The following is a 6596-nucleotide window of genomic DNA, read 5'->3' as shown; positions in this document are numbered from 1 at the left end:
TATTTCCTTGAGAAGTGGTTTGTAGTTCTCCTTGAAGAGGTCTTTCATATCCCTTCTAAGTTGTATTCCTAGGTATTTTATTCTCTGTGTAGTAATTGTTAATGGGAGTTCACTCATGATTTGGCTCTCTGTTTGTCCATTTTTGGTGTATAAGAATGCTTGCGATTTTTGCACATTGATTTTGTATCCTGAGACTTTGCTGAAGTTGCTTGTCAGCTTAAGGAGATTTTGGGCTGAGACAATGGGATTTTCTAAATAGACAATCATGTCATCTGCAAACAGAGACAATTTGACTTCCTCTCTTCCTATTTGAATACCCTTTCTTTCTTTCTCTTGGTTGATTACCAAGGCCAGAACTTCCAATACTGTGTTGAACAGGAGTGGTAAGAGAGGGCATTCTTGTCTCATGCTGGTTTTCAAAGGGAATGCTTCCAGCTTTTGTTCATTCAGTATGATATTGGCTGTGGGTTTGTAATAAAGGGCTCTTATTATTTTGAGGTACATTCCATCAATACATAGTTTATTAAGAGTTTTTAGCATGAGGAGATGTTGAATTTTATCGAAGGCCTTTTCTGTATCTATTGAGATAATCATGTGGTTTTTGTCATTGGTTCTTTTTATGTGATGGATTATGTTTATTGATTTGTGTATTTTTTTTTTTTAATATAGATTAATCAAGTTTATTTTGTTTCTCACTTCTTAAGTCGGATCCTCCCCTTTTCCTTATATTCTACTATCTTTTTTTTTTTTTTTTGTCTTTTATTATTATTATTATTATACTTTAGGTTTTATGGTACATGTGCGCAATGTGCAGGTAAGTTACATATGTATACATGTGCCATGCTGGTGCGCTGCACCCACCAACTTGTCATCTAGCATTAGGTATATCTCCCAATGCTATCCCTCCCCCCTCCCCCCACCCCACAACAGTCCCCAAAGTGTGATGTTCCCCTTCCTGTGTCCATGTGTTCTCATTGTTCAATTCCCACCTATGAGTGAGAATATGCGGTGTTTGGTTTTTTGTTCTTGCGATAGTTTACTGAGAATGATGATTTCCAGTTTCATCCATGTCCCTACAAAGGACGTGAACTCATCATTTTTTATGGCTGCATAGTATTCCATGGTGTATATGTGCCACATTTTCTTAATCCAGTCTATCATTGCTGGACATTTGGGTTGGTTCCAAGTCTTTGCTATTGTGAATAATGCAGCAATAAACATACGTGTGCATGTGTCTTTATAGCAGCATGATTTATAGTCCTTTGGGTATATACCCAGTAATGGGATGGCTGGGTCGAATGGAATTTCTAGTTCTAGATCCCTGAGGAATCGCCACACTGACTTCCACAAGGGTTGAACTAGTTTACACGCCCACCAACAGTGTAAAAGTGTTCCTATTTCTCCACATCCTCTCCAGCACCTGTTGTTTCCTGACTTTTTAATGATTGCCATTCTAACTGGTGTGAGATGGTATCTCATTGTGGTTTTGATTTGCATTTCTCTGATGGCCAGTGATGGTGAGCATTTTTTCATGTGTTTTTTGGCTGCATAAATGTCTTCTTTTGAGAAGTGTCTGTTCATGTCCTTCGCCCACTTTTTGATGGGGTTGTTTGTTTTTTTCTTGTAAATTTGTTGGAGTTCATTGTAGATTCTGGATATTAGCCCTTTGTCAGATGAGTAGGTTGCGAAAATTTTCTCCCATTTTGTAGGTTGCCTGTTCACTCTGATGGTAGTTTCCTTTGCTGTGCAGAAGCTCTTTAGTTTAATTAGATCCCATTTGTCAATTTTGGCTTTTGTTGCCATTGCTTTTGGTGTTTTAGACATGAAGTCCTTGCCCATGCCTATGTCCTGAATGGTAATGCCTAGGTTTTCTTCTAGGGTTTTTATGGTTTTAGGTCTAACATTTAAGTCTTTAATCCATCTTGAATTGATTTTTGTATAAGGTGTAAGGAAGGGATCCAGTTTCAGCTTTCTACATATGGCTAGCCAGTTTTCCCAGCACCATTTATTAAATAGGGAATCCTTTCCCCATTTCTTGTTTTTGTCAGGTTTGTCAAAGATCAGATACTTGTAGATATGTGGCATTATTTCTGACGGCTCTGTTCTGTTCCATTGATCTATATCTCTGTTTTGCTACCAGTACCATGCTGTTTTGGTTACTGTAGCCTTGTAGTACAGTTTGAAGTCAGGTAGTGTGATGCCTCCAGCTTTGTTCTTTTGGCTTAGGATTGACTTGGCGATGCGGGCTCTTTTTTGGTTCCATATGAACTTTAAAGTAGTTTTTTCCAATTCTGTGAAGAAAGTCATTGGTAGCTTGATGGGGATGGCATTGAATCTGTAAATTACCTTGGGAAGGATGGCCATTTTCATGATATTGATTCTTCCTACCCATGAGCATGGAATGTTCTTCCATTTGTTTGTATCCTCTTTTATTTCCTTGAGCAGTGGTTTGTAGTTCTCCTTGAAGAGGTCTTTCACATCCCTTGTAAGTTGGATTCCTAGGTATTTTATTCTCTTTGAAGCAATTGTGAATGGGAGTTCACTCATGATTTGGCTCTCTGTTTGTCTGTTATTGATGTATAAGAATGCTTGTGATTTTTGCACATTGATTTTGTATCCTGAGACTTTGCTGAAGTTGCTTATCAGCTTAAGGAGATTTTGGGCTGAGACAATGGGGTTTTCTAGATATACTATCATGTCATCTGCAAACAAGGACAATTTGACTTCCTCTTTTCCTAATTGAATACCCTTGATTTCCTTCTCCTGCCTAATTGCCCTGGCCAGAACTTCCAACACTATGTTGAATAGAAGTGGCGAGAGAGGGCATCCCTGTCTTGTGCCAGTTTTCAAAGGGAATGCTTCCAGTTTTTGCCCATTCAGTACGATATTGGCTGTGGGTTTGTCATAAATAGCTCTTATTATTTTGAGATACGTCCCATCAATTCCTAATTTATTGAGAGTTTTTAGCATGAAGGGTTGTTGAATTTTGTCAAAGGCCTTTTCTGCATCTATTGAGATAATCATGTGGTTTTTGTCTTTGGTTCTATTTATATGCTGGATTACATTTATTGATTTGCGTATATTGAACCAGCCTTGCATCCCAGGGATGAAGCCCACTTGATCATGGTGGATAAGCTTTTTGATGTGCTGCTGGATTCTGTTTGCCAGTATCTTATTGAGGATTTTTGCATCAATGTTCATCAAGGATATTGGTCTAAAATTCTCTTTTTTGGTTGTGTCTCTGCCAGGCTTTGGTATCAGGATGATGCTGGCCTCATAAAATGAGTTAGGGAGGATTCCCTCTTTTTCTATTGATTGGAATAGTTTCAGAAGGAATGGTACCAGCTCCTCCTTGTACCTCTGGTAGAATTCGGCTGTGAACCCATCTGGTCCTGGACTTTTTTTGGTTGGTAAGCTATTGATTATTGCCACAATTTCAGCTCCTGTTATTGGTCTATTCAGAGATTCAACTTCTTCCTGGTTTAGTCTTGGGAGGGTGTATGTGTTGAGGAATTTATCCATTTCTTCTAGATTTTCTAGTTTATTTGCATAGAGGTGTTTGTAATATTCTCTGATGGTAGTTTGTATTTCTGTGGGATTGGTGGTGATATCCCCTTTATCATTTTTTATTGCATCTATTTGATACTTCTCTCTTTTTTTCTTTATTAATCTTGCTAGCAGTCTATCAATTTTGTTGATCCTTTCAAAAAACCAGCTCCTGGATTCATTTATTTTTTGAAGGGTTTTTTGTGTCTCTATTTCCTTCAGTTCTGCTCTGATTTTAGTTATTTCTTGCCTTCTGCTAGCTTTTGAATGTGTTTGCTCTTGCTTTTCTAGTTCTTTTAATTGTGATGTTAGGGTGTGAATTTTGGATCTTTCCTGCTTTCTCTTGTGGGCATTTAGTGCTATAAATTTCCCTCTACACACTGCTTTGAATGCATCCCAGAGATTCTGGTATGTTGTGTCTTTGTTCTCGTTGGTTTCAAAGAACATCTTTATTTCTGCCTTCATTTCGTTATGTACCCAGTAGTCATTCAGGAGCAGGTTGTTCAGTTTCCACGTAGTTGAGCGGTTTTGAGTGAGATTCTTAATCCTGAGTTCTAGCTTGATTGCACTGTGATCTGAGAGACAGTTTGTTACAATTTCTGTTCTTTTACATTTATTGAGGAGATCTTTACTTCCAAGTATATGGTCAATTTTGGAATAGGTGTGGTGTGGTGCTGAAAAAAATGTATATTCTGTTGATTTGGGGTGGAGAGTTCTGTAGATGTCTATTAGGTCTGCTTGGTGCAGAGCTGAGTTCAATTCCTGGGTATCCTTGTTGACTTTCTGTCTCGTTGATCTGTCTAATGTTGACAGTGGGGTGTTAAAGTCTCCCATTATTAATGTGTGGGAGTCTAAGTCTCTTTGTAGGTCACTCAGGACTTGCTTTATGAATCTGGGTGCTCCTGTATTGGGTGCATATATATTTAGGATAGTTAGCTCTTCTTGTTGAATTAATCCCTTTACCATTATGTAATGGCCTTCTTTGTGTCTTTTGATCTTTGTTGGTTTAAAGTCTGTTTTATCAGAGACTAGGATTGCAACCCCTGCCTTTTTTTGTTTTCCATTTGCTTGGTAGATCTTCCTCCATCCTTTTATTTTGAGCCTATGTGTGTCTCTGCACGTGAGATGGGTTTCCTGAATACAGCACACTGATGGGTCTTGAGTCTTTATCCAATTTGCCAGTCTGTGTCTTTTAATTGGAGCATTTAGTCCATTTACATTTAAAGTTAATATTGTTATGTGTGAATCTGATCCTGTCATTATGATGTTAGCTGGATATTTTTCTCGTTAGTTGATGCAGTCTCTTCCTAGTCTCGATGGTCTTTACATTTCGGTATGATTTTGCAGTGGCTGGTACCGGTTGTGCCTTTCCATGTTTAGCGCTTCCTTCAGGAGCTCTTTTAGGGCAGGCCTGGTGGTGACAAAATCTCTCAGCATTTGCTTGTCTGTAAAGTATTTTATTTCTCCTTCACTTATGAAGCTTAGTTTGGCAGGATATGAAATTCTGGGTTGAAAATTCTTTTCTTTAAGAATGTTGAATATTGGCCCCCACTCTCTTCTGGCTTGTAGGGTTTCTGCCGAGAGATCCGCTGTTAGTCTGATGGGCTTCCCTTTGATGGTAACCCGACCTTTCTCTCTGGCTGCCCTTAACATTTTTTCCTTCATTTCAACTTTGGTGAATCTGACAATTATGTGTCTTGGAGTTGCTCTTCTCGAGGAGTATCTTTGTGGCGTTCTCTGTATTTCCTGAATCTGAATGTTGGCCTGCCTTGCTAGATTGGGGAAGTTCTCCTGGATAATATCCTGCAGAGTGTTTTCCAACTTGTTTCCATTCTCCCCGTCACTTTCAGGTACACCAATCAGACGTAGATTTGGTCTTTTCACATAGTCCCACATTTCTTGGAGGCTTTGCTCGTTTCTTTTTATTCTTTTTTCTCTAAACTTCCCTTCTCGCTTCATTTCATTCATTTCATCTTCCAGGGCTGATACCCTTTCTTCCATTTGATTGCATCGGCTCCTGAGGCTTCTGCATTCTTCACGTAGTTCTCGAGCCTTGGTTTTCAGCTCCATCAGCTCCTTTAAGCACTTCTCTGTATTGGTTATTCTAGTTATACATTCTTCTAAATTTTTTTCAAAGTTTTCAACTTCTTTGCCTTTAGTTTGAATATCCTCCCGTAGCTCGGAGTAATTTGATCGTCTGAAGCCTTCTTCTCTCAGCTCGTCAAAGTCATTCTCCGTCCAGCTTTGTTCCATTGCTGGTGAGGAACTGCGTTCCTTTGGAGGAGGAGAGGTACTCGGGTTTTTAGAGTTTCCAGTTTTTCTGCTCTGTTTTTTCCCCATCTTTGTGGTTTTGTCTACTTTTGGTCTTTGATGATGGTGATGTACAGATGGGTTTTTGGTGTGGATGTCCTTTCTGTTAGTTTTCCTTCTAACAGACAGAACCCTCAGCTGCAGGTCTGTTGGAGTACCTGGCCGGCCGTGTGAGGTGTCAGTCTGCCCCTGCTGGGGGATGCCTCCCAGTTAGGCTGCTCGGGGGTCAGGGGTCAGGAACCCACTTGAGGAGGCAGTCAGCCGGTTCTCAGATCTCCAGCTGCGTGCTGGGAGAACCACTGCTCTCCTCACAGCTGTCAGACAGGGACATTTAAGTCTGCAGAGGTTACTGCTGTCTTTTTGTTTGTCTGTGCCCTGCCCTCAGAGGTGGAGCCTACAGAGGCAGGCAGGCCTCCTTGAGCTGTGGTGGGCTCCACCCAGTTCAAGCTTCCAGGCTGCTTTGTTTACCTAAGCGAGCCTGGGCAATGGCGGGCGCCCCTCCCCCAGCCTCGCTGCCGACTTGCTGTTTGATCTCAGACTGCTGTGCTAGCAATCAGCGAGACTCTGTGGGCGTAGGACCCTCTGAGGCAGGTGCGGGCTATACTCTCCTGGGGCACCGTTTCCTAAGCCCGTCGGAAAAGCACAGTATTCGGGTGGGAGTGGCCCGATTTTCCAGGTGCCGTCTGTCACCCCTGGAAGGGGAACTCCCTGACCCCTTGCGCTTCCCGAGTGAGGCAATG

The sequence above is a fragment of the Pongo pygmaeus genome, chromosome 13 (assembly GCF_028885625.2).
Source record: "Pongo pygmaeus isolate AG05252 chromosome 13, NHGRI_mPonPyg2-v2.0_pri, whole genome shotgun sequence".
Taxonomy (NCBI): domain Eukaryota; kingdom Metazoa; phylum Chordata; class Mammalia; order Primates; family Hominidae; genus Pongo; species Pongo pygmaeus.
The sequence above is the reverse complement of the archived record's forward strand: the minus strand, read 5'-3'. Positions refer to the sequence as shown.